The sequence below is a fragment of the Gopherus flavomarginatus genome, chromosome 7, assembly GCF_025201925.1.
Source record: "Gopherus flavomarginatus isolate rGopFla2 chromosome 7, rGopFla2.mat.asm, whole genome shotgun sequence".
In the NCBI taxonomy this organism is placed as follows: Eukaryota; Metazoa; Chordata; order Testudines; family Testudinidae; genus Gopherus; species Gopherus flavomarginatus.
The window spans coordinates 116656929-116683595 of record NC_066623.1 but is presented as its reverse complement, the minus strand read 5'-3'; positions in this window follow the sequence as shown (position 1 = coordinate 116683595).

Here is a 26667-nt window from a genome sequence, read left to right as displayed (position 1 = left end):
GGGTGTTACTGGTTTAATGAGGGGAGAAGAGAGGGAGTTTGTTGTTACAGAGGACTGGAGAGGGGACTTGGGGACCACAGCCAACAGCCTGGAGGAGGGACACCCCAGCGGCTGGTGACCTGATGACCCGGAGACCCAGCTCAGGAGTCGCAGCCGGTTCTGGCCAGTGGGAGGACAATGGGCTGGGGAGAGAGGACCCCGGTGACCTGACCAGCCGGTTCCAGCCAGAGCAGGGTGGAGAGGAGAGGAGGCCCAGACGACCCTCTTTACCTGGAGAGAAGACAATGGACAGAGGGGGGCCCTGGGGCGAGTGATATCAGAGGCCCAGCTGGGAAGCAGGGGGGCTCAGGGCTGGAGAGGGGAAGCAGGCAGAGCCCACCTGGATGCAGGGGGACTGGGATGTGCTGGGCTGAGGGAGGCCAGGCCTGAGGGTCAGAGAGTTTCCTGTGCTGTGTTCAATGCTCAATAAACCCTCCTGTTTTACGCTGGCTGAGAGTCACTTGGGGCTAGAGAGCAGGGTTGCATCAACCCCTTTGGGGGTGAGGAGGCCCGGGGGGGTCCAGAGCGAGGGGACTCTCTGGGGGGGCCCACGGCAGAGACAGACGTGCTAAGGCTCAGAGCGGTGTGGCTCCAGGAGGTGGAGGGGCCTGACCCCAAGAGAGAGTGGACCCCTGAGAAGGGCTGTTGCACTGAAAGGGGCACCCCCCACGGACCACACAGGGCCAAGAGTGGGCACAATCTGTGAGTCCATGACACATGCCAACCCACGGGAAATGCTCCCCCATGGCAGGCTGCAGGAGCCTAGGCTAGAACGGCAGCCACAGGCAGGGCAAGAGGGTGGCTGAATTCCCGGCGACATGCCAAGCTGGGACAGGCAGAGTCATGGGTGCGGGAAGACAAGGCAGGGTCCAGGGCCTGGTGAGAGGTGGCAGGCACAGGAGGAGGCTCCCCTGGCAGAGGAGTCCCCCCGTTTGGGTTCCCAGTCAGTTGTCGTCACACTGCACCTGCTGCCCCTCTGCTGGGCTCCCCCTCTGCACAGCCCTGCTGCCAGGGCCCTTTCCATGTGTCCAGCCCTGCCGGAAGCAGCCTGGGACACACGGGGCTGGACAGAGGCGAAATCGAGCCCCAAGGCCACTGGGCGGAGATGAGGGCAGGAGGCAGGGAACAGCGGGTCGGGCTGGGTGGGTTTCGCACAGGTTCAGGGCAGTCCCTGGGGGCGGGGGGGGGCAGATACCACAGGCCCTCAGTGCAGCCTGCCGCCGGGGAGGCAAGGGGGTGTCAGCAGTTCAGGGACTAATGGGGACTGAATGCATCGTGTACCTGCCTCGGTCATGCACTGGGGATGCGACCCGGAGCCCAGCCAGGGCTCAGCAGACAGCGCCACGCTGAGGGGCCTCTGCACACCCGCAGGCTCACCCAGGGCAGAGCCCCCATCACCTGAGCAGGGTCGGCCCCTCAGGGGCCCTGTCCCCTGCCCTGGCGCAGCAGGGCCCTTACCCCCTCCCCACCACGCCCAGAGCGGCTCTGCATTGCCCTGGCAGTAAAAGCAGGTGCATAGTCAGCCAGGCCCCACGTGCCCCCCCGGGAGTTCCAAGCAGCCAGTATGTGGGCAGGGGGCCAGTGAGGGCTGTTGGGGGGCTGGGAGTGAGGGCACTGCAGTGACACTGCAGGCATGTTACCCCTGACTCTTGGGGGGGGTCCAGCCCGCCCCACCTGCCCCAGGACCTTCCATGGGCGGGGTGTTCACGCTCCCTGCTGCCCCGGGGCTGTGGGAACGCCCCAACTCCCCGTGCCACCCCGTTCACCTCCCCGCCCCCCCCGGCACCGTTGCCGTGGTGACAAGCACTCGATGCCTTTTATCCTTTTCTTTAGCGAGGGACCTAGTGAAACATTTCAAATGAGACTTAATGGGCCTGTGACGCGCCCGCTCCACCCAGGCTGGGCTCGGCTCGCTGCCCAGGCAGACCTGTCCTCTGCCCACCCGGCCACCTCCCTGCTTCTGAGCCCCCTGCATGCCTGTGCCTGCCCCCATCCCTGTGCCAGGTCTGCTCTGCCTGTCCCCACCCCTGTGCCAGGTCCACCCCACCTTCCCCCACCTCCTGTGCCAGGTCTGCTCTGTGCCCTCCCTCCGCCCCCCTATGCCAGGTCTGCTCCGCCTGCCCCCACCTCCCTGTGCTCTCCCCAGCCTGTGCCTGCCCCCACCCCTGTGCCAGGTCCACCCCACCTTCCCCCACCTCCTGTGCCAGGTCTGCTCTGTGCCCTCCCTCCGTCCCCCTGTGCCAGGTCTGCTCCGCCTGCCCCCGCCTCCCTGTGCTCTCCCCAGCCTGTGCCTGCCCCCACCCCTGTGCCAGGTCCACCCCACCTTCCCCCACCTCCTGTGCCAGGTCTGCTCTGTGCCCTCCCTCCGTCCCCCTGTGCCAGGTCTGCTCCGCCTGCCCCCGCCTCCCTGTGCTCTCCCCAGCCTGTGCCTGCCCCCACCCCCCTGTGCCAGGTCTGCTCCACCCTGCCTGCCCCTACCCCCCTATGCCAGGTCTGCTCCGCCTGCCCCCACCTCCCTGTGCTCTCCCCAGCCTGTGCCTGCCCCCACCCCCCTGTGCCAGGTCTGCTCTGTGCCCTCCCTCCACCCCCCTGTGCCAGATCTGCCTTGCCTGCCTCCACCCGTGCCTGCCCTCAATCCCTGTGCCTGTCCCCACCCGTGTGCCCTGGGCCAGGTCTGCTCAGCCTGCCCCCACCCCCTGTGCCCTGCTCTGTGCCCTCCCCAGCCTGTGCTCTGTCCACCCGCCCTCCCCCACCCCAGTGTGCCCTGCTCTGTGTCTGCCCTCAACCTCTGTGCCTGCCCCCCTGCCATGTGCCCTGTGCCATGTCTGCCCTGCCTCCCCCATCCCCCTCTGCCCAGCTCTCTGCCTGCCCTCAATCCCTGTGCCTGCCCCCACCCGTGTACCCTGTGCCATGTCCGCCCCATCTGCCCCCACACCTCTGTGCCAGGTCTGCCCCCACCCCCATGTGCCCTGCTCTGTGCCTGCCCTCAATCCCTGTGCCTGCCCATACCTCCATATACTCTGTCAGGTCTGCCCAGCCTCCCCCCACCCCCCTGTGCCAGGTCCACCCCGCCTGCCCTCATCCCCCGTGCCCTGCTCTGTGCCCTCCCCCAATGCCCTGTGCCACATCCGCTCTGCCTGCCCCCACCCCACCGTGCCCTGATCTATGCGCTCTCCGCACCCCCATGCCATGTCCGCACCGCCTGCCCTTGCCCCCCTGTGCCAGGTCCGCCCTGCCCCCCCGCCCCCCGTGCCCTGCTCTGTGCCTGCCCTCAGTCCCTGTGCCAGCCCCCACATCCATGTACCCTGTGCCATGTCTGCCCCATCTGCCCCCACCCCCTGTGCCATGTCTGCCCCGACCCCCATGTGCCCTGCTCTGTGCCTGCCCTCAACCCCTGTGCCTACCGCCCCCCCGCCATGTGCCCTGCTCCATGCCCACCCCATCCATCCCTGCATTGCTGCCCCCTGGTAGCATGGAGCCGGCTGTGGGGCAGAAGCAGGCATTGGTCTGCTTGGGCAGGATTTTGGCTGCCTTCCATACTCCCATGCCGGGCTCACCTAGGGCTGGGCCTGCTGCTGGGATCTGGGCTTCGGCTGCACCACCCACACGCTGCTGAGCGAGCAAGGCCTCTTCTGCCCGTATCCCACCATGGCAGGACCTCTTTGTTCCTGGGAACCGCGCCAAGCTGGCATCCCAATCCCTGGTTCTGCCTAGGAGACCCAGCAAGTCACTTCACTGCTCTGGGCCTGCGGCTGCTCTGGGCATCCCGATCCTGTGGGCAGAGCCGTGCCCAGCTGCTCCCTGAGGGCCACACGGCTCCAAGCACGGAGACCCTGAGCAGGGACAGTGGGAGGCAGAGCACCATGCCCGTGAGCTGCACCGACTTCCTGCCACGGCCTCCACAGACATCTCCCGCCTGGCTCAGGTCCGGCTGCCCCCCATGTCGCACGAGGAGACTCACCCTGTGGCCAGGGGCTCCGAAAGGTGCTGAGCTCCTAACAGGGAGGAGGGTGGGTGCAGGTGGCGCAAGGCCCACTGGCAGAGGAGGAGCTCGCCTCATGACCGAAACTCTGATTGTGGGGCTGGGAGGGCCCAGGGGGCAGCAGGAACCAGACACTGAATAGGATCCCAAACCTGGATTCCCTTTGGGAACTGGCCTGGAGCACCCAGCACTCCGCAGCAGCGAGCAGAGACAGCAGGGCCTGTGCCAGAGGCAAGGAGACCGGCTGGTGGGTAGCGATTTCCCTGCCGACAGGACGGCCTCCAACAGGCACTGCTGGGCAGGAGCAGCCAGGGGCTGCCCCTGGAGGGGTTTCCCTGTGCTGGGGCGCGCTGCTGTCTAACTCTCTCTGCCCTTCTCCCCAGCGCCCAGGGAGTCTGAGCCCTGCCTGGGATGAGCACAGGAGAACCCCAGCGGAGGCATGTCCCCTCCCACGTGCACACCAATCCCCATGCACTCAGCGTGACGGGGCCGGGACAGGTGCTAGACCAGGTCCCTGGACCTTCGCCATGCCCTGATCCATATGGTGGGACCCCTCCCGTCTAGCCCTAACAGCCCCTCTTGCCTGCTTGTGTCCTGGTGGGGTTCTCCACCCCAGCAGAGCACCCCCAGGGCTGGCTGATGGGGATTTAAACCCAGTTTGCCCCGCGAGCAAGCTCTGCCTTTGCCCTGGAGCTGGGTCCAATCCCCGCCTAGCTGGCTGGCTTCCTGCTGTCTGCAGGAAGGCTGCCATGCTGCACCCCACCCTGAGCTGGCTGGCTAAACCAGCTGGGCCTCCTGCTTCTGCCCCCGGGGCCGGGGGAGGGAGGGGGAAGAAGTGCCAGGAGGAAGCGGTTCCTGAAGCAGCCCAGGCTGCTGCACAGGGGTGCAGCTCGGGCAGCCCACTCCCTCTCACGCCTGGCTCCAGCCACGCTGACAGCCCTACAACCCCTCCCCAACCAACGGGCCTAGTGCCAGGGCAGAGCCAGGCCAAGCAAGCACCCCATTCTCCAGCCTGCCACGCCCTAGGCAGGGATTCACAGGGAGGAGTGCATGCTCTCAGGGCTCCCATCAGCACGGGCTCTGGGCTCTGGGATGGGCCCAGCTATGCAGCAGGAATGCAGCATGTGGGTCCAGTGCAGACATTACAAAGCATTCACCTGGAGTTCCTTGTCAAAGCAGCTCACGCCCATAGTTAGAACACGAGCAGTGACGTGTTATGACAGCACATTTCTGTCCTTCAGCCCCCTCTGTGCAAGGCATCCAGGCAAACGGGGGCCCAGAGCAGGGGAAGGCATGCAGTGATTCAGCAGCCGGGCCAGGGAGAGAACCCAGGTGTCTGGGCTCCCGGGGCAGGGCCGGCTTTAGGCACTGTGATGCAGTAGGGACTGTCTGTGTGGGGGATGGGAGAGCCAGGGATGTCTTTAGGTGAGGGACAGGACCTAAGCCTGTAACCTGAGCCAGGTGGGGGGGAGCGGTGTCAGCACCTTTGCCCAGGAAGCCAAACAAAAGGAAGGGGCCGGCTGGGGGGAGTTAGTTCAGTTTCGGTTTTGGGCTGGGTGGTTGGAATTCAGGGAATCCCTAGCTCGGGACTAACATTCCTGAACCCCAGAAGGACTCAATTGAGGGGTCCTGGTTGTGCCTCCAAGCTCTGCTGTAACCTGCATTCCTGTTGTCCAATAAACCTTCTGTTTTACTGGCTGGCTGAGAGTCACTGTGGGTCCCAGGAAGAGGGGTGCAGGGCCTGACTCCCCCACACTCCGTGACAGGCACTGCAGGGCCCAATTCTGAAGAGCTGCTGTGAAGACAGCAGTGAGACTTTGGCGGCAGCTCAATTGGCTGATGGTGCTTTCGGCGGCACGGCAGCGGAGGGTCCTCATGGATGTCACGGGGTCCACTTCGGAGGAATCGGGTGAATCGCCCTAAGGCTGGCCCTGCCCAGGGGCAGCATTTTGGGGTTTCACTGTTCCCAAGTGCTTGTAGCCAATAGGAGCAGAGCGCCTCGCACAGCCCCAGCTGAGCCCATGTGCATCTACTCTCCAGTCACTGTGACCCCTGCTCAACATCCCCTCATTCCCTGGTGCTCTCGGGAGCCGCCCTTTGGTTCCTGTCTTAAATGCAGGTTTCGGGCTGTTCAAGGCCAGGCCTAGCTCTGTGATGTGTCCTGCACCTGGCACCATGGGGCCAAGACCCCCAAGCGGCAATGCGACAATGTGCCTGGCTCTTAGCAGCCCCCACTGCAGGCCCGGGGTGGCTCAGTGAGCAGGAGCAGAACAGCCTGGCTCCAGAGGCCGCTGCCCACCCCTTCACCTGCCTCGCAGAAGGGCTGCCAGGGTGCAGCCGGGGTTTGTGCCCCGATGAAGGATTCTGCCTACAGCTAAAGCCCAGCTCATTGGATTTCTGCAGCACGATCTATGCCACGGGGAGCCAGGAGTAGTGAGTTCCAGCTCAGCACAGAGACGCAGCCATGTGGAGAACCTGGAAGGGAGAGTGCAGGGCTAAAGCCAGAGCTCCCGGGGCTCGGCCAAGGTGGGCTTTGGGCCCAGACCCCTCAGGATCGTTGCTGAGTACTGGTGTGGGCCCCATGGTGCTGCATGCCTCTCCACCCTCACCCCCTGGGGCATGAGGAGCCAGGCAGCTGAGAACTGCTCCTAGCACTAGGCAGTACTGTTCCAGGTCACTCACGGGGCCTCACGGCCCCTGGGTGAGAGTTACTATAAACCCTGAGCCGCAGGCCAGCACCGCCCAGCAAGCAAGGCCTGCGTGCACCTGCTCCTCAGAGCGGCTTTGCTACACCAGCCTATTCCCCAGAGCTCAGGGCACTTGATACTGGATACATAGATTCACATGCCATCCTGATCTGCACCCGTACGGCTGAGCCCCTGGCACCATTCACGCCCATGGACCTGCCTGTCCACACCCACCTCAGAGCCGCAGGCTTTTACACCTCTATTCCAACGGGCAGTTTTCTGAGTAAGCCACCCCCAAGCAGCCCCTGTATGTCTCACCCTGGCCTGGCAAACCGGGCAGCGCAGAAGATGGGAAATCCAAGTTATGAGGCTAGAGACACAGCTCCTGCCTTATGGGAATCGATTCACAGAGACTAGAGCTGCCATGGCAGCGGCACCGGGGCTAGGGCTTCGCACAAGGAGAATTTGTTTCCTTGTTAAGTGAGATTTTTCTGCGGCCTGGTTATGGGACTAGAACCACCCCAGGCGTGAATTATTCATGAGGCCCTGCAATCACGCGCTCAAAATATCAATTTCTCCCAGTCAAGCCAAGCAGCACTTAGGCCTAAAAGCCTCATTAAATGGAGCTGTGCCCTGGTGATGGGGGGAAAGAAGCCGAGGGTCTCGGCCACTAACGCTCACAGCGTCAGTCTTAGGACACGCTGAGGGCTCAGCAGATGGTTTGCAGGGAGATACTGGGCGCAGCTGAGCCCAGGACAGCAGTGCAGTCAAAGGTGCCATCCAGGGAGACGGTGCCAGCTTCCCCCAGCCCACAGGACCCTTCTGTAGGGCCCTACCAGCTGTGTGCCCTGTGCAGCAGGCTGGCCCCGGTGCCAGGCCCAGAAGGCGAGCTCCTGCCCACTCCACTCTCCCAGCAGGGGCCAGGCCAAGTAGGAGGCAGTCCGAGCCCCTGGGTGAGGAATCGGGGGCTCCCTAAAGGCACGCCTGTCCCACGGTGTGGCAATTGCAGGATGTTTACCTGTGGGTTCTGGAAGGGGCCTGGAGCCCTGAGGGCTGGCACAGAGCTGCCAAGGGTGTGGCAGAGGGCGGAGGCAGCTCTAAGTGCACATGGGGACTAGCTAACCACAGCTCCCTTGGCCGGCACGGCAGGGCTCCTGGCTGAGTGCGGCTCCACCAGGGATCACAGGCACAAGCAGTGCTGGGAAGCAGCCTCTGCGCTGCTCTTCTGGCAGCCGTCACTCAGGGCACAGAGACCTTACCCCCCTAACTAGCTCCCAGGGCCTCTCAGGCTAGCCCCATGCAGCTCCCCCTCCCCCCGGTGTTTGCATTCCCGCGGCCTGCACTTTGCAGCGCATGCCCCCTCCACCCAGCACCTCTGTCCACCGAAGGGCTCTTGTGGGTGCCGCCCCCTCCCCTCCCCTCCCCTCCTTGCTAGCGAGGGTCTAGCCAGAAGCTCCGCTGGGCTTGGGCTACAGGTCTGGGCAGTTTGGAGAACCAAGTGCCCCGTGCCACGCTGCTCAGCTGGGCTCCCCGGCCAGTGGACAGAGCCGCCCACGTGCATCCTGGGGAGCTGCTCAGCAGCCAGCCTCCCCTGACCCCAAACACAGGCCCAAGAGCCGGCGAAGGCCCAGGGCTGGACTGAGCATGCACCAGCCTGTGGGGACACACCCTGCGCACAGCTAGCCCTCCCAGGCAGGCACCGGCAGCAACATGCCCTGCACACGGCTGTGCAGCCACACATCTGCAGCGCACCCCCACTCCTGCTAACCAGTGCCGCATTCCCCAGGCGCAGGCTGCAGGAAACACTCACGCATCAGTGTCGGACTCTTGGCATCTCAGTGAGCCCTGCAGCCCCGCCCAACTGGGCTCAGCTGCGGTGCCACATTCCTCTTCCATTGACTGTGTCTGGGCTCGCTAACCACAGGGGCTTCCATAGCTAGGGTTCCCCACCTCGCCCGGAGACTGGGGGAGAGCTTGGCAGTGGCTGCAGCAAGGCCCACGATGACTGAGTCGGGCAGGCCTCCCACCGGCCCCATGGGCAGGGCCTCTGGCTGGCGCAGAGTGGAGGAAGACGCTAGAACAGAGTGTCAAAGAATTCACACTAAATGCCCCTTGGCCTGGGAGCAGAGTGAAAGAGAGCAGAGGGAGGGCTGCGCCGCACTCGGGGTAATGGGAGCACCCGCAAAGAAAGGGGCAGGAGCGCTGGCTGTGGGACAGGTCCCGGCTACTCCATCCCCAGGAGGGGGCGCTGTGGGGAGTAGGGCAGGAGCGCTGGCTGTGGGGCAGATCCCCACTACTCCATCCCCAGGAGCGGGCGCTGTGGGGAGTAGGGCAGGAGCGCTGGCTGCGGGGCAGATCCCCACTACTCCAGCCCCAGCCGCTCCCAGGAGCTGCTCTGCTCTGCAGGTTTCTGTGCAGCTGAAGTGCCGCGTGGTTGGCAGCCTGGGGCCGGAGATCTGGATCAGGACAGCAGACCCCACTGAGAGCCAGCTGGCTCAGGAGGCAAAGATGCATTGAGGGCAGGAGTCCACTTGGTGAGCGGCACCCAGCGGCCCCTATGCGCAGCCCAGGCCCCGCGCTGCAGGAAGGACCAGCCGTAGCAGGAGCACAGGGATGCCTGCAGGGCTGTGGTTTGATCAGAGCATCCCAGGCGTAGCCCCAGGAGGGCAGTCAGGGCTGCTGGGATGCTCTCCCACTGCAGAGGGGCTCATCGGCCTCCTGGCCCCCACAGTGACGCAGCAGCAGCCTCCGGTTGGGGAGGAAGGGGGCCCAGGTGTGGGGCTGGCTCCTCTTGCCACGGCACCGTCAGGCAGGTGCTGGTTTCCTGGGGGTCACTCTGGAGCTCGTGCAGCAGCCGCTGGTGACCCACCCGGAGCCTGCAGAGGTGGAGCGCCCCCAGCTGGCAGCTGGAGGAGATGGGCAGAATGAGCATTTCCAGGGCTGACTCTACAGTGGGAAGTAGATGCAGTTATGACCCAGAGCCCTGAGCTCCAGAAAGCCACAAGCACGGGGGGCGGGGAGGTCTCCGAATATCCCTCCAGCAGGTCTCAGCACCCCACAGTCTGCTGCAAAGGAGCTAAGAGCCTGTGGCAGCTTCCTGCAGAGGCTCCATGCAGCCTGCCCGCTACAGAACCTGTCCCTGCCATCTATAACCACCCGCCAGCTAGCACTGTCTGGAGATACTGACCGTCACCAGCCTGTACGCAGCAATGATACCAGCCCCCGGTAAAAGCCCGGTCAGCAGTGCTGCGGGGCTAAGGCAGGCTAGTCCCAACCTGTCCTGGGGCACCGCGCTGCACCCCGGAAACAGCCAGCTGGTCCAGCTCCTCGGCAGGGGGGCCACGAGTCTCCACGCGCTGTCCCTGCCCCGAGCACCGGCTCCGCCCTCCCATTGGCCGAGCTGGGGGGGCGGTGCCTGCAGGCGAGAGCCTCCTGCCCCTCCACCCCCCCACCTAGGAACTGGATCTGCTGGCTGCTTCCGGGGTGCAGCCCGGAGCCAGGACAGGCAGGCAGCCTGCCTTAGCCCTGCTGTGCTGCTGACTGGGAGCTGCCCAAGGTAAGCCCATGCCTCAGCTCTGAGCCCCCAACCCTTACCCCAGCCCAGAGCCCCCTCCTGCACCCCAAAGCCCTCACCCCCAGCCCAGAGGCACTCCCACACCCTGAACCCCTCATCTACATGCCCCACCCCAGAGCCCTCACCCCCCCTGCACCCCAACCCCGTGCCTCAACCCACTGCCCCCTCCCACATTCCGAATCCCTCAGCCCCACCCCCCAGCCTGGAGCCCCCTCCTGCAGCCCAAACCCCTCATCCCTGTCCCACCCTGGAGCCTGCACCCCCAGACAAAGCCCTCACCCCCTCGCACACCTCAACCCTCTGCCTTAACCTGCCACCCCTTCCTACATTCCGAATCCCTTGGCCCCACTCCCTAGCCTGGAGCCCCCTGAGGCACCCCAAAATCCCTCATCCCGTGCCTCACCCCAGAGCCAGCACTCCCAGATAGAGCCCTCACCTCCCCCCACACACTAAGACCCTGACCCAACCTGGAGCCCCTCCCACACCCTGATCCCCTCATTTCTGGCCCCACCCCAGAGCCTGTACCCCCATTTAGAGCCCTCACCCCCACTCCTGCTGGCCAACCCCTTGCACCAGTCCAGTGAAAGTGAGTGAGGGTGGGGGAGAGCGCGCAACTAAAGGAGAGGAGATGTAGTGAGTCAGGGGTGAGGCATCCGGGAAGAGGGAGAAGGTGACAAGGCTCCTCCCACAAACCCTGGTGGGTAGGTGGGCGATGATATAGCTCCTTCCACAAACCCAGTGGGCGGGGCGAAGGTGACATGGCTCCTCCCACAAATCGTGGTGAGTGGGTGGGAGGTGACATGGCTCCTCCCACAGACTCTGGTGGGTGGGTGGGGGGAGGTGACAAGGCTCCTCCCACAGACCCTGGTGGGTGGGCGGGGGAGGAAGGTGACATGGTTCCTGCCACAAACCCATCTGGACGCTATATTCTGGGGGGTCGAATACAGAACAGTCTCTGCCTCACCCCCTGAATCTCTCTGCCTCCCTGCACCCCAGGAGCCTGCGTGGTTCCCCCACAGGCCTGGGCTCTGCCCTCCCTGCAGCAGCAGTCAGTTTGGTGGCGGGGAAGTGGGGGCTACCAAATAGTCTGTGTGTCCCCAGGGCCTGGCACGCCAGGATCTGGGCTGCCCTCTGCCCGGGCACCCTGAGGGGGAGGGAGCAGCATGGCTGTGGGGGAATGTGCTGGGCCGGATCACCTCCCCTGGTGTGCCCAGGGCTGCCTGCACCGAGGGCCGGATCCAAAGCCTTGCTCTCGCCCCGCAACCCTGCTGGGGTGGCCCCAGAGCACGCAGCAGCAGCTGACAGGGAGGAAGGAGGCAGCAGCTGGGCAGGAGCCGGCGCTGCTGCCTCTGTAATTACTAATTAAAATGCAGATGCTCCCGAAACTGTAACTTCTAATTTACGGCACAGGCGCTAAATCAAAAGCAACAAGACAGTAAAACCCTGGCTGTGTAAGGGGAGCTGTAACGTTAGCAGGGGGAGGCTGTGCCGCCGAGCTGCACACAGGGCTGCTTCACACGCCAGCCACAGCAGCCGCTGTGCTGCGACACAGACATCAGCCCCGCGGCCAGCTCTGCCCTGCCCAGCCGACAGCAGGGGCAGCTGGCATGGAGCGGGCGCAGCCTGGGGCATGGAGCCCCATGGCAGTGCATCCCCACGGGCCCAGCCACAGGGACACGGGCGTGCAGGGCAGTTGCTCCCACCGGGGACCAATGGGGCACATTGCACTGACCCAGCACCAGACGACCCTAGGGAATGGCCTCAAGGACAGGGCCGGGTGCAGCCCTCATGCCAAGCCCAGCTGGTGAGACCCTCCCTTGCAGGGGCTGCTCCAGGCACCAGCACGCCAAGCGCATGCCTGGGGCGGCAAGCCAGAGGGGGGCGCTCTGCCGGTCGCCACGAGGGCGGCAGGCAGGTTGCCTTTGGCGGCCTGCCTGTGGAGGGTCCGCTGGTCCTGCGGCTTCGGTGGACCTCCTGCAGGCTGCCACCGAATCTGCGGGACCGTGGACCTCCCGCAGGCAAGCCGCCGAAGGCAGCCTGCCTGCCGTGCTCGGGGTGGCAAAATACCTAGAGCCGCCCTTGCTCACTCAGCAGCTGTTGCTGCAGCACGAGCGGCAGCCGGGGCCCACAGGATCCCTGGGGTCCCGAACCGCAGGGTGCAGCCGGCATTGCCTCCCCACCGCCCCCAAGGAATGGAGGAGTCGGGCCTGGGGAATCACCGCCTCAAGGGACTCCGGTTACTGAGCCCTCGTGCCACCAGGCTTTGACAATCAGCTCCGTTTGCACTGGCCCTGCCTGCTGGCGTCACCAGAGCTAGCACTCCCGTCCCTGAGCAGCACAGGCAATGCGGGAGGGACACGTGGGGGCAGGGGCTCCCCAGAGTTGCTGTTTGGCTTGTGCTGAGCATGCTCAGTAACATCTGCTGAAGCCGCTGCCCTCACTCTGCCCCCCGCCACCCCCAGCAGGTTCGGGCCGTCTGCTGAGAAGCACCCCAGACGCCAAGCAGAGCAGCTGCACTTGTTCCCCCAAGCCCCGCTGGCTCCAGACCAGCGACAGCGTATCTGCAGAAAAGCAAGTTCCCAGCAAGGACCGTCCAGCTCCTGGCTGCCTTGGAAATGCCGGCCCCGGCTGCTCTCCCTGTGATGCAGTAGGGACTGTCTGTGTGGGGAGTGGGAGAGCAGGGGAGGACTTTAGGAGATGGACGATGCCAGAGCCTGTAACCTGAGCTAGGTAAGGGAGGGGAAAGGTCAACACCTTTGCCCGGGAAGGGGGACAAAGGAAGGGAGTGGCAGGAGGGAAGCAGTTTGAGTTTGGGCTTGGGGCTGTGTGGGCGGAATTCAGGGTATCCTAGCTAGGATCCAAGCACCCTGAAAGCCCAGAAGGACTCGGTGGAGGGGTCCTGACTGTGCCTGCAAGCTCTGCTGTAACCTGTGTTCCTGTTGTCCAATAAACCTTCTGTTTTACTGGCTGGCTGAGAGTCACTGTGGGTCCCAGGAAGAGGGGTGCAGGGCCGGACTCCCCCACACTCCGTGACAACTGGTGGCAGCGGCGGGAGATACTGCACCCCGTGGACGGCGCTTCCTGCAGTAAGTGACTGGGGAGCAGTAAAACGAAGGGGTGGTTAACCCCTGGGAGTGTGTGCCCAGTGAGAAGGACTTTGCAGTAACAGGGTCCCCCGGGGGATTGCAGCGAGCGGTCCCAGGGGCGGAGGAGTCTGCAGCTCGACCCTGGCAGAGAGGTGGTGACCTCAAGAAGGGCTGGTGCACTAGGGGTCCCCCTGGAAACCGTGGGGAGCGGCGAGCACCCCGGCCTGTGAGTGGCCAGCAGGAAGATGTATGCCAAGCGGCGCAAGTGTGACCTGGTGGAGCTGTGCAAGCAGAGGGGGCTGCACCCAGGGAGACGCACCAAGGACCAGCTGATTGCCCAGCTGGAGGAGGGAGACCGCATGAATGAACGGAGCCCTGTCGCTGAGGGAAGCAGCCGAGCAGATGCCGCGCAGGCACCAGTGTCTGTCCCCGCTGGGAGTGGTCAGCCGGCGGACGAGGGCTTCCCAAGACCCCCCCCTTCCTAGGCGTAGAGGAAGGGCGGGGAGGAGCCCAGTGTATACCGAGGGCACCGTGACACCCCCGGCCAGCAGGGGATCTGCCCGGCGAAGCCCACCCCCCAGCAGGGGATCCTCCCGGCAACGCTCGGCATCCGTGGAGCGGATGCGGCTGGAATATGAAAGGGAGCTGAGACGGGAGGAGCTCGAGTTAAAGAGGCGAGAGCTGGAGGAGAAGGCGAAACAGCGTGAACATGAGGAGAACCAGCGTAAACATGAGGAGAACCAGCGTAAACATGAGGAGAACCAGCGCCAGCGTGAGCAGGAGGAGAAGGAGAACCAGCGTAAACATGAGCGGGAGGAGAAGGAGAAACAGCGTAAACATGAGCTGGACCTGGCCCAGCTGAGGAGCAGTGAGGCCCCAGCTGCGGTGAGTGAGGGGGGACCCAAGCCTACAAAGAGCTTTGATAAGCACTTGCTGCCCCGGCGTAAGGAGGGGGAGGACATAGATACCTTCCTGACGGCCTTTGAGAATGCCTGCGAGCTGCACAGGGTTGACCCTGCAGACAGGATCGCAGTTCTCACCCCCTTACTGGACTCCACAGCCGTGGAGGTGTACAGCCGACTGAAAGGGGCGGAGGCAGGGGACTACGAACTGTTCAAACAGGCCCTGCTCCGCGAGTTTGGGCTGACTCCTGAGATGTACCGGAAAAAGTTCCGGAGCCAGCGTAAAACCCGTGAGGTCACGTACCTACAACTGGTCAACCGGGCGCAGGGGTATGCCCGCAAGTGGACAGCTGGGGCCCAAACTAAAGAGGACCTGCTTGACCTATTCATACTGGAGCACCTGTACGAGCAGTGCCCGTCCGACCTGAGGCTGTGGTTGATGGACCAGAAGCCGGAGAACCCGCAGCATGCAGGCCAGCTGGCCGACCAATTTGTGGACAGTCGGGCAGGGGATGGCAGGGAGGAGTCTCGAAGGAGCAGGCCTGCCTCAACGCAGAGAGAGAGTCAACATGGGACCTCCCAAAGGGGGCCTATGGAGAACCCCCCCAAAAGGGGAACATCCAGCGGCAGGTCCCTCCGACCCACTCAAGGGGACCCACGAGATATGGGCTGCTATCGCTGTGGCCAACGAGGTCACATACGGGCCCAGTGCCCCAAGCTCAGGGACAGACCAAGCAGACCCAACCCGCAGAGGGTGGACTGGGTAAAAACCCAATCGGAGGAGGGGCTACATTCCCAGGAAAGGGGGGTTGGCAACGTACCACCTATGGATGCTCCCGGTTCCGGGTTTTTGGTTTACCGGGTGGGCGCGGGGCTGCCCCTCCGGAAAGAGTGCATTGTTTCCCTGGAAGTGGATGGGAGGAAGGTCACTGGGTACTGGGACACGGGCGCAGAGGTGACGCTGGCCCGGCCCGAGGTGGTGGCCTCAGATCGGATGGTGCCCGACACCTACCTGACCCTGATGGGCGTGGGCGGGACCCCATTCAAGGTACCCGTGGCAAGGGTACACCTGAAATGGGGGGCCAAGGAGGGCCCCAAGGATGTGGGGGTACACCAATATTTGCCCACTGACGTGTTAATGGGAGGGGACCTTGAGGACTGGCCTACTAACACCCAGAGTGCCCTGGTCGTGACTCGTAGTCAGAGTCGGCAAATGGCACTGCACCCCGAAAACGGGGAAGGTACTCGACCTGAGGTGCAGGACCCTAACTCAGGGAGCGGGGAACGCCCAGGGGCACAGTGCAGAGAGGCTGCGGCCTCAGACCCAGCCAGCAAGAGAGAGCCGGTCCCCGTTCCTGTCCCAGCTGCTGAGTTCCAGGCCGAGTTGCAGAAAGATCCCTCCTTGCGGAAGCACCGGGACCGGGCTGACCTTAGTGCGGTACAGACCATGAGGAGAGGTTGCAAGGAGAGGTTCCTGTGGGAGAAGGGGTTCCTGTACCGAGAATGGGCTCCCCCAGGGGAAGTAGAGTCATGGGGGATCAGGAGGCAGCTGGTGGTTCCCCAGAAGTTCCGTCACAAGCTGTTGTACCTGGCCCATGACATCCCTCTCGCAGGGCACCAGGGAATCCGGCGCACCAGGCAGAGGCTGCTACAGAACTTTTACTGGCCTGGGGTCTTTACCCATGTCCGACAGTACTGCCAATCCTGTGACCCCTGCCAGAGGGTGGGGAAGGCCCGGGACAAGGGGAAAGCAGCTTTGAGGCCTTTACCCATCATAGAAGAACCTTTCCAGAAGGTGGCCATGGACATAGTGGGACCTCTCAGCAAGACGACCCGGTCAGGGAAGAAATACATCCTGGTGGTGGTGGATTTTGCCACTCGCTACCCCGAGGCGGTGGCCTTGTCCTCTATCGAAGCAGACACAGTGGCAGATGCGCTGCTGACAATTTTCAGCCGGGTGGGGTTCCCCAAGGAGGTCCTAACGGACCAGGGGTCCAACTTCATGTCGGCCCTGCTCCGGTCCTTATGGCAGAAATGTGGGGTCCAGCACAACTGGGCCTCAGCGTATCACCCCCAGTCCAACGGGCTGGTAGAAAGGTTCAACGGGACGCTGAAGATGATGCTAAAAACATTTATGAACCAGCATCCACAAGATTGGGACAAGTACTTACCTCACCTGCTGTTTGCGTACAGGGAGGTACCCCAGGAATCTACTGGGTTTTCACCTTTCGAACTGTTGTATGGAAGGCGGGTGAGGGGGCCCCTAGACCTGATGAGGGACGAATGGGAGGGGAAGGCCTCTCCCGAGGGAGAGTCAGTGGTGGAGTATGTCCTGACCTTCCGGGAAAGACTGGCCGAGCTCATGGGCCTGGCCAGGGAGAATCTGGCCCGAGCCCAGAGGAGGCAGAAGGTCTGGTATGACCGCACAGCCCGAGCCCGTGCCTTCGCCACCGGGGATCAGGTGATGGTTCTTATCCCCGTGAGGAGAAACAAACTCCAGGCCGCCTGGGAAGGGCCCTTCAAGGTTATCAAGCAACTGAATGAGGTAAACTATGTGGTGGAGCTGTCAAACCGGGCACATCACCGTCGGGTGTACCATGTGAACATGATGAAACCATACTATGACAGGGGGAATGTGGTGTTGGCCGTGTGTGGACATTGGGAGGGGCAGGGAGATGACCCCTTAGTGGATCTATTCCCTGGGACAAAAGCTGGTTCCCCCCTGGAGGCGATTCCCCTCTCTGATCAGCTGACCCCGGGCCAGCACGCTGAGATCAGAGGGGTGCTGCATCTGTACCGACAGCTGTTTTCCAACCAGCCTGGACGCACTAATTTGACTGTCCACCGGGTGGAGACCGGGTCACACCCCCCTATAAGATGCTCCCCTTTTCGGGTCACTGGTAAAACTGCCCAGGATCTTGAAAGAGAGGTCAGGGACATGCTGGCTTTGGGGGTGATCCAGCCGTCTTCCAGCCCTTGGGCCTCGCCAGTAGTGCTGGTTCCCAAGAAGGATGGGTCAATCCGGTTCTGTGTGGACTATCGAAAGCTCAATGCCATCACCGTATCTGATGCCTACCCTATGCCCAGGCCTGACGAGCTCCTAGACAAGCTGGGAGGTGCACGGTACCTCACCACTATGGATCTTACCAAAGGCTACTGGCAAGTGCCGCTGGACGCAGATGCCAGGCTGAAATCGGCCTTTATCACCCCTCTGGGGCTCTATGAGTTTTTGACCCTGCCCTTCGGCCTCAAGGGAGCGCCAGCCACCTTCCAGCGCCTGGTGGATCAGCTACTGAGGGGGATGGAGAGTTTTGCCGTGGCGTATATTGACGACATCTGCGTCTTCAGCCAGACCTGGGAGGACCACGTGTCCCAGGTTAAACAAGTCCTGGACCGACTCCGAAAGGCTGGGTTAACAGTAAAGGCTGAGAAGTGCAAGGTGGGGATGGCTGAAGTATCTTACCTGGGCCATCGGGTGGGGAGCGGCTGCCTGAAGCCGGAACCAGCCAAGGTGGAGGTGATCAGAGACTGGCCTGCTCCCCAAACCAAAAAGCAGGTCCAGGCCTTTATTGGGATGGCGGGGTACTATCGAAGGTTCGTGCCCCACTTCAGTGCCATAGCCGGCCCCATCACTGAACTGTGCAAAAAGGGGAAGCCAGACAAGGTGATCTGGACTGAGCAGTGCCAGGAGGCTTTCCGGGCGCTGAAGGAGGCTCTGGTTAGCGACCCAGTTCTGGCAAACCCAGATTTTGACAAACCCTTTATGGTGTTCACCGATGCCTCAGACACGGGACTGGGGGCGGTGTTAATGCAGGAGGATGAAAAGGGGGAGAGACACCCCATCGTGTACCTGAGTAAGAAGCTGCTACCCCGGGAACAAAGCTACGCGGCCATCGAGAAGGAATGCCTGGCCATGGTGTGGGCCCTTAAGAAGCTAGAGCCATATCTCTTTGGGCGACACTTCACCGTGTACACCGACCACTCTCCCCTGACCTGGCTGCACCAGATGAAAGGAGCCAACGCCAAGCTCCTGAGGTGGAGCCTGCTTCTGCAGGACTATGACATGGACGTGGTCCATGTGAAGGGAAGTGCCAACCTGACAGCGGATGCGTTGTCCCGGAGAGGGGACCCTGAACTTCCCCAGGTCACTAGGCAGAGTGACCCCGCTCAGTTCAGTCTCGAAGGGGGGAGAGATGTGATGCAGTAGGGACTGTCTGTGTGGGGAGTGGGAGAGCAGGGGAGGACTTTAGGAGATGGACGATGCCAGAGCCTGTAACCTGAGCTAGGTAAGGGAGGGGAAAGGTCAACACCTTTGCCCGGGAAGGGGGACAAAGGAAGGGAGTGGCAGGAGGGAAGCAGTTTGAGTTTGGGCTTGGGGCTGTGTGGGCGGAATTCAGGGTATCCTAGCTAGGATCCAAGCACCCTGAAAGCCCAGAAGGACTCGGTGGAGGGGTCCTGACTGTGCCTGCAAGCTCTGCTGTAACCTGTGTTCCTGTTGTCCAATAAACCTTCTGTTTTACTGGCTGGCTGAGAGTCACTGTGGGTCCCAGGAAGAGGGGTGCAGGGCCGGACTCCCCCACACTCCGTGACACTCCCCTGGAAGCAGCGCCACGGATCAGGGCTTGCCCCACTAGCACTGGCCCCAGAACAGCCAGCGCAAGGATGAGGCCACAGTGCCTGGGAGCGGCTCTGTCTGAGAGGTCCCGGCTCAGGGAGCCCATCATGGGCCCTTGACCCCAGCAGAATGGGGGGGCATCGCTGGGCCATGGCAGGCGTCACCTCTGCCCGCTTCCAGCACAGGGACTAGCCCTCATAGCCCCCACAAAACCAGATTATCCTGTCTACTTCGGGAATCAGCCCCATGGGTGAGGCCCATAAGCTGTTGAACAGCTGGATCCTATCTAAAGCCAGCATGTCCTGGACCTCTCTCTCCAGGATCTGGGTTGCTTTCCCAGTGACTCTGAATGGGGAACACCTGATGGGGAGATTGTCTCCCACCTCAGGGAAGAGATCCCCCAGCGGGTCTTCCCCCTTCTCCTCCCAATCCTCCCCTTTCAGGTCCAGGGGTCCCCTCACTCTCCTCCCGGCAGCTTGAAAGGGAAGAACCCTGTGGATTCCTGGGGTACACCAGCTGCCTCCTGATTCCCCCCAGTTCTACTTCCCCTTGGGGAGCCCATTCCCGGTACAGGAATCCCTTCTCCTGCAGGACTTTGTCCCTGCAGCCTTCCCCAAGGGGGTTTGCAGTGCTGTGGCCAGCAAGTTCCCTCAGCTTCTCCAAGGAGGGATCCCTCTGCAGCTCGGTCTGGGATTCAGCTGTTGGGGCAGGGAGTGGGACCTGCTCCCTCTCGCTGGCTGGGCCTGGGGTCACAGCCCCGCTGAGCCCTGTCCCTGGTAGCTCCCTCCCTGCTGTGTAATCACTTCCCAGCAGCACATCTGGACCAGGCAAACCTGGCTGGCAGCTGACTTGCCCTGCCTGGGTGTCCCCCCACTCAGATGGGATCTCAGCTCCCCCCGTGCTCAGCGCTGCCCTTGCTGTCCCAGTGGGGCCAGGCAGCGAGCTCTCTGCTCTGGTCACAGCATCAGAGCCAGCATGAGCCCCCTCTCGGGTGTGCAGGGGGGCGGGGAGCATCTCTCCCTCCCACTCAGCCCCAGGGGGCTGGTTATAGGTAGGCAGGTATCCTGAGCCCAGCAGCCCCTGCCCCCTGCCAGCCAGGTCATTTGCATTTTCACTGACCATTTCCATCCCAGCCAATTGGTTCCCTGGATTTGAATTCAAACCCTCGGCCGTTACAGGAGACAGTCACCCCCCAACAGGGCCTCCCAGCCGATATCCTGGAGAACCCCAACTACCAGCCAGCCCGACCCCTCCTGGGTCTGCACAGGGATCTGGGCCATAGGCAGGGCGAGGGGCTTCACCTCGGGGACCTTCACCCAGGTCCCACAGTCCCTCAGTATCTGGGGCTGCACCACCACAGTTCTCTCTGTCCCAGGGTCTTGCCCCCACAGGCTTGTTTCCCCACTGACCCCTGGGCAGCCCCCTATGTCTCTCTGCTCCACCATCACCAGTCCATGCTGCTGCTGCTTCTCCTGCAGCTTTTCCTCGGGCTCTAGCTTTCTCTCACAGTCCTCTCGCTCTCTCGGGCTCTGCTCCCATCCCATCCGTCTCCAATCTCCTGATGGGGAACCCGATCGTGAAGACCCTCGTCTGATTGGGGACCAGACTCCCAGGGATGCCTGGCTGATGCTCCAGCTGCTCCCAGATCCTCTTGTAGCCCCATCTGGGCCAGGAATCTGCTCCTCAGAGCGGTCCTTCTCCTCCAACTGCACGATTAACTGTGCCTTGGTGAACGTCCCCATGCGTAACCCTCTCTTTGTGCACAGGATCACAATGTCCTTCTCAAGGAGATGGTGATAGGCCATCACTTCACCGTTCCCAAGTGGCTCTGGACTCACAGGCCTGTGTGCTCTTGGCTCCCCCATGGTTTCCAGGAAGAACCCCTGGTGTGCCAGCCCTTCTCGTGATCACCACCTCTTTGCCAGGGTCGAGCTGCAGACTCCTCCGCCCCTGGGACTGCTCCTGCAATCCCCAAGGGAACCCTGCTACTGCAAAAATCGTTCTCTCTCCCAGGGTCGAGCTGCAAACTTCTCTGCCCCTGAGACTGCTCGCTGCAATCCTCAGGGGGACCCCATTACTCCAACAGTCCTTCTCGGTGGTCACACACTCCCAGAGGTTAACCGCCCCCTGAAACCATCTCTCTCTGAGCCTTCAGCACGCCTGGTCCTCATTATCCCTCCTTTGTTTTACTGCTCCCCAGTCATTTACTGCAAGAAGCGCCATTCATGGGGTGCAGTACGTCCCACCGCTGCCACCAGTTGTCACGGAGTCCCCGAGCGATGCTCTGGAACTGCTCCCCCCAAGCCAGTCAGGACTTTGGGGAGCCTCCTCTCCCTTGGAGCAGACTTGTTCAGGGCAAGAAGCTCACCTCCTGGGTCTCTCCTTGGAGCATTCAGCATCCTCTGCCCCTCCGTGCGCTTCCCACAGCGAGCCCACCTCAGTGGGGTCCTGGGGAAGCCACAGGGTCCTGCACCCCCACTTCGCAGTCAGACGTGACTCTCAGCCAGCCAGTAAAACAGAGGTTTAGTCGATTACAGGAACAGGGTCTAAAACAGAGCTTGTAGGTACAGAGAACCGGACCCCTCGGCAGGGTCCATTCTGGGGGGCAGTGAACCAGACCCCCCACGTCTGCACTTCACTCCTCATCCCCAGACAGCTCCAGATTGAACCCCCTCCAGCCCCTCTCCTCTGCTCAGCCCCTTTCCCGGGCCAGGAGGTCACCTGATCCCTTTGTCTCCAACACCTTCAGCTGACACCTTTGCAGAGGAGGGGCCCAGGCCATCAGTTGCTAGGAGACAGAGTGTCAAGCATTTAGGTGCACTGGCCCTTTGCTCTGCCAGATACTTAAGAACTGCCATGGGGACACTGAGGCACCAACACAGTATTCAGAGAAAACATTAAGAACATTCCTAGTTCATCACACACTGGCCCCAGATCAGCCAGCGCAAGGATGAGGCCACAGTGCGTGGGAGCGGCTCTGTCTGAGAAGTCCCAGCTCAGGGAGCCCATCATGGGCCCTTGACCCCAGCAGAATGGGGGGGCATCGCTGGGCCATGGCAGGCGTCGCCTCTGCCCGCTCCCAGTGCAGGACTAGCCCTGGGCCGAGCTAGGCCAGAAGCAGCCTTGGCTGCAGGGTGGCCGGCGTCAGCTCGGGCAGGGTCGTTACTGCAATGCAAGGCCCAGGTTAGCCCCGCCGCACCTGCTCCAGCAGACCCACTCTGGACCAGGACAGAGACTGGGGAGCACCTGCAAACTGTGCACCCCCAGCCCTGCTGCAGTACAGGCTGGGCTGCGCATTAGGCTGGGGTCACCCACTCAGGCCCCCGCCCTGCACACGCACCCGAGGCCACCCAGAAAGCAGCTCGCTGTGGGCACAGAGGTGCTGAGCTGCTCCCCTTGCCCTGAGCAGCACAAATGCAGAGCCGGGTCCTGCAGGCCGACACACTGCGCGCCCAGATGACCTGACATTCCCTCCCGCTCTGCCTGCCCCTCAGCGCTCCCTGCCTCCCTGGCACTGAAGGGCTGCCCTTGGGTCCATGGGCGGCGGGTACCATAGGCTGGGGGAGGCCCTGCCTCCCCAAACAGTCAGGCATGGCCCTGCCCACGCTGCACCCCAAGGCCCCTGCTTCTGCTCTGAAGCTTAGCTCCAGGGGCTGGGTCGCGCCGCCCTCCCTCCCACTGCAGGGGCCGGCGCCCGCGGTGCAGGGACTCTGGGCTCTGGTGGGCGGGGGGCTAAGCTCCCCCTGCGGGCGGTTCACACACCGCCCATGTCTGGGTCCCGAGCTTAGGACATATTCAGAGTGACGCAGCTGCCACAGCACAGTGCCAGCACCAAGGCAGGCCACAGATCCAGGCTGCCCCATTCCAAGCCCCCCAGAACCCTATCCAAGCCCCAGCCTCCCACACCTACAAAGCTGGGTAGGAATCAGCTCCTCTTCCCCTTCCAGCCCCCTGATACTGGGCTGGCCAGCACTGCTAAGGCCCAAGAAGGTGAGTTATGCATGGTCCAAGCCCAGTAAAGTGACCCCCTCCCATTTCCCACCCCCCAGGGCACTCCCTGCTCTGCACACCACACAGAACTACCCATTGCTACTTCTGCCCCCCACCCTGCCCTGCCCACACCAGGGTGACCCTGATCTGGGAGGGTTCTGTCTTGGGGTGTCCAGGTAGAAAAGGGTCCCCAAACCCCAGGAGAGCCTGGGGGGCCACAGGGTGCATCCCCGTCCTGGCACTAAGCTGTCCAATGCAATCCACTCACTGGGCACAGATGGCACCACAGGCATAGTCAGAGGCCAGGTAAGGGCTGGCTGGAGAGATGGCCTCCAGCTGTGCCTGGCACCCCCAAAGCACCCCCCTCCCGCCCAATCATTAATGCACAGCCCTGCCCCCAGAACCCCCAGACACATACCACTGCTCCGTGAGGCAGGGCCCTCTGCCCGGGACCAACGCCTGGGCATGCGGCAAGCTCCAGCCCCTCACCAGCTCTGGGGGAGGGTCCCTCACATCCCAGCCTCTCCTTTCTCCAGGATGTTGCATTTGTGCCATCACAGTGTGACAGGTAGTGCAGGGCAGGAGAAACCCAGCTCCCTGCTGGCGGCTCAGCCAGGCTGCCCTTCGCTGAGCCATGGCAGTCAGCCACCCTGTGGCCAGGCCGGCCTCGGTTAGCTCTGCTCAGGTGTGCATTCTCTCCGGGTCATGAGCCCGCATGCTGATCTACAACAGGAGCAAAGGCCCGGGGCTAGGCTGTGCCTGTGTGTATGGCCCCGCGTTTAGCACAGAGCATGGCCAACCCTTTGGGCTACTCTGAAAGTGTCTGGCCTAGGGCGGGTTTGGGATGTCGGACGTGCTTGGTTGTTGTTTTCCCCAGGGTGGGCGGCCGAGGGCTGTGGTCCCTTCGCATAGGGCCACTGCTCCAGTCAGGAAGTGGGGCAGGATTTGCTGGCAGCTCCAGCCAGTCGGGGCTCTCTGCGAGGTAGGGAGTCCCCAGTCAGGCCCCCGCGTCAGGGCCAGCCCCCCAGAGCTGCCCTGATCAGTGGAGAGGGAGCTCGGCATGTACCCAGAACAACCTCCCCTGGGACTGGGAATGGGCATCAGTGACAAACAGACACGGGGCCAACCTGAAACACAGAGTGTAACCCCATCTGGGGCGGGCCCCACCTTCCTGGGACAGAGCCCTGCAGCTGCTGGGCCAGACCCTTGGGCCACATTTACCCAGCCTGCCATGCCAGCCGTCCCATGGAATTGAGTTTGGAGTGGGTGTGAGAGAGAGACACACTGCGTGCGTGTGTATGAGAGAGAGAGCGTTTGTGGGGTGTGAGCAAGACAGAGAGAGTTGTGTGATGGGGTGTTTCTGACGTGTGGGGTGTGGAGGGGTGTGTTTGTGGGTGTGGGTGAGTTTATTGGGGTGTTCGTGGGTGTATTTGTGGCGTGTGTGAATGTAAGGGGGTGTTTCTGGGTGTGGGTGAGTTTGTGGGTGAGATAAGGAGTGTTAATGGTATGGTTGTGATTTTGGGGTGTGTTTGTGGGTGTGGGAGAGCATAAGGGGGTGTTTTCAGGGTATAAGTGAGTTTATTGGGGTGTCTGTGGGGGTGTTTATTGGGGGGTGTTTGTGGGGTGTGGTGGGTGTTTCTGGGTGTGGGTGAGTTTATTGGGGGGTGTTTATGGGGTGTGGATGGGTGCAAGGGGGTGTCTGTGGGTATGGGGGAGTTTATTGGGGGGTGTTTGTGGGGTTTGGGTGAGCATAAGGGGGTGTCTGTGGGTGTGGGGTGTTTATTGGCGTGTTTCTGGGTGTGGGGGAGTTCATTGGGGGTGTTTGTGGGGTGTGGTGGGTGTTTCTGGGTGTGGGTGAGTTTAGTGGGGTCTGTCTGTGGGGTGTGGGTGAGTGTAAGGGAGTGTCTGTGGGTGTGGGGGAGTTTATTGGGGGGTGTTTGTGGGGTGTCGGTGAGTGCAAAGGGCTGTCTGTGGGTGTGGGGGAGTTTATTGAGGGGTGTTTGTGGGGTGTGATGGGTGTTTCTGAGTGTGGGGGAGTTTATTGGGGGTGTTTGTGGGATGTGGGTGTTTCTGGGTGTGGGTGAGTTTAGCGGAGTGTGTTTGTGGGTGTGGGTGAGTGCAAGGGGGTGTCTGTGGGTGAGGGTGAGTTTATTGGGGGTGTCTGTGAGGTGTGGGTGAGGGCAAGGGGCTGTCTGTGGGTGAGTAAGGGGGTGTCTGTGGGTGTGGGTGAATTTATTGGGGGTGTCTGTGGGCCGTGGGGGAGTGTCTGTGGGTGAGTTTATTGGGGGTGTCTGTGGGGCGTGGAGGAGTGTCTGTGGGTGAGTTTAGTGGGGGTGTCTGTGGGGCGTGGGGGAGCTGCGGGGTGTCTAAGTGCACATGTGGGGGTGTCGCAGTAAGACACTGCTCTCTGCCCAACATGCCCTCACTGCGGTACCCAGCGAGTCTGTTGGCCAGCGAGGGCTGCCAGGGAGAATGGAGTGGGCACTTAATCTCTCCTGAGACGTTTAATTAATGGGCTGCAATGCTCACTCGGTGCGGCTGCCTTAATTGGTACAAGCTGCACACACTGTGGAGCTGGAAAAACACATTTGGAAATGAAAACTATATTAAGCAGCAAACAAATCAGTGACTCTTAATGAGGCTGGTTCAGGGCCGTCTGTCCTGTGGCGCCCCAGCTCACACCAGCTCTGCCTGCCGTGGGGCGGCCGTGCCCTGCTGGCTTTGAATGCTCCCAGGGCACCCCAGCCTCGGTCGCTCCAACATGCATGTGGTGGGTGGCTGGGAGCCGCCAGTGCTGTGCCATCACTCCAGGTCCCCTTGCTGCCAGCACCTTGTCCCCGGGCCGGTCTCCCGGGGCGTCTGTCCCCCTGGTTTGCTGGGTTGGGTCAGCATGGGGCTTCTCCGTCAGCCCGTGGGAAGAGCTGGGCCTGTGGCAGGCTCAGGGGAGCAGCTGCTATCTCAGGTGGGGAGCCGTGCAGCAGGCTCCCAGGGCAGATGCAGGGCCGCAGGCAGCACCAGACATGCTTTATGCTGTTGGTTTAGCAGGTTTGTCTTTACACTGCGTGTGTGTGTCTACACACGGTGGGTGGGGACGGGCCCAGGCTTGATTTGCGTGAGGTGGCACAGGGCCAGCGCTGCTTTGCTAAGGACTGTAATTGCCTTGGCTCTGCACAGAACATTAGCTGTGCTGCCTGGCAATTTACACCGGGGAAAACAAAGTCATAACTCACCCAAGAAACAGTCTTCCAGGCTCTGCGCAAGGAGCAAGGTAGCCCAGCCCTTCACCCAACCCCGCTGCATCAGGCTGACAGATGCTGTCCCGCTACCTCACACACAGCCCAGACCTCCCTGCAGGCTGCACCCAGCAGCAGGTGAGCTGGCGTGCTGACTAGTGGGCACGGCCGTGTGGGGTGGCGAAGGAGCAGGGCATCGGGGCAGGGTGATGTGGGGCAGGGAAGGAGCACGAGGGCATCGCAGGGCGACATGGTGCAAGGAAGGCACACGAGGGTGGGGCAGGGCGACGTGGGGCAGCGAAGAAGCATGAGGGAGGGGCAGGGTGACGTGGGGAAGAGAAGGCGCACAAGAACATTGCAGGGCGACGTGGAGCGGCAAAGGAGCAGGGCGGCGTGGCTGGTTGACGTGGGGCAGGGAAGGCGCACAAGGGCGTGGAAGGGTGACGTGGGGCAGGGAAGGAGCATGAGGACATGGCAGGGCAACATGGGGCAGAGAAGGAGCTCGAGGGTGGGGCAGGGCGACATGGGGCAGGGAAGGAGCGTGAGGACATTGCAGGGT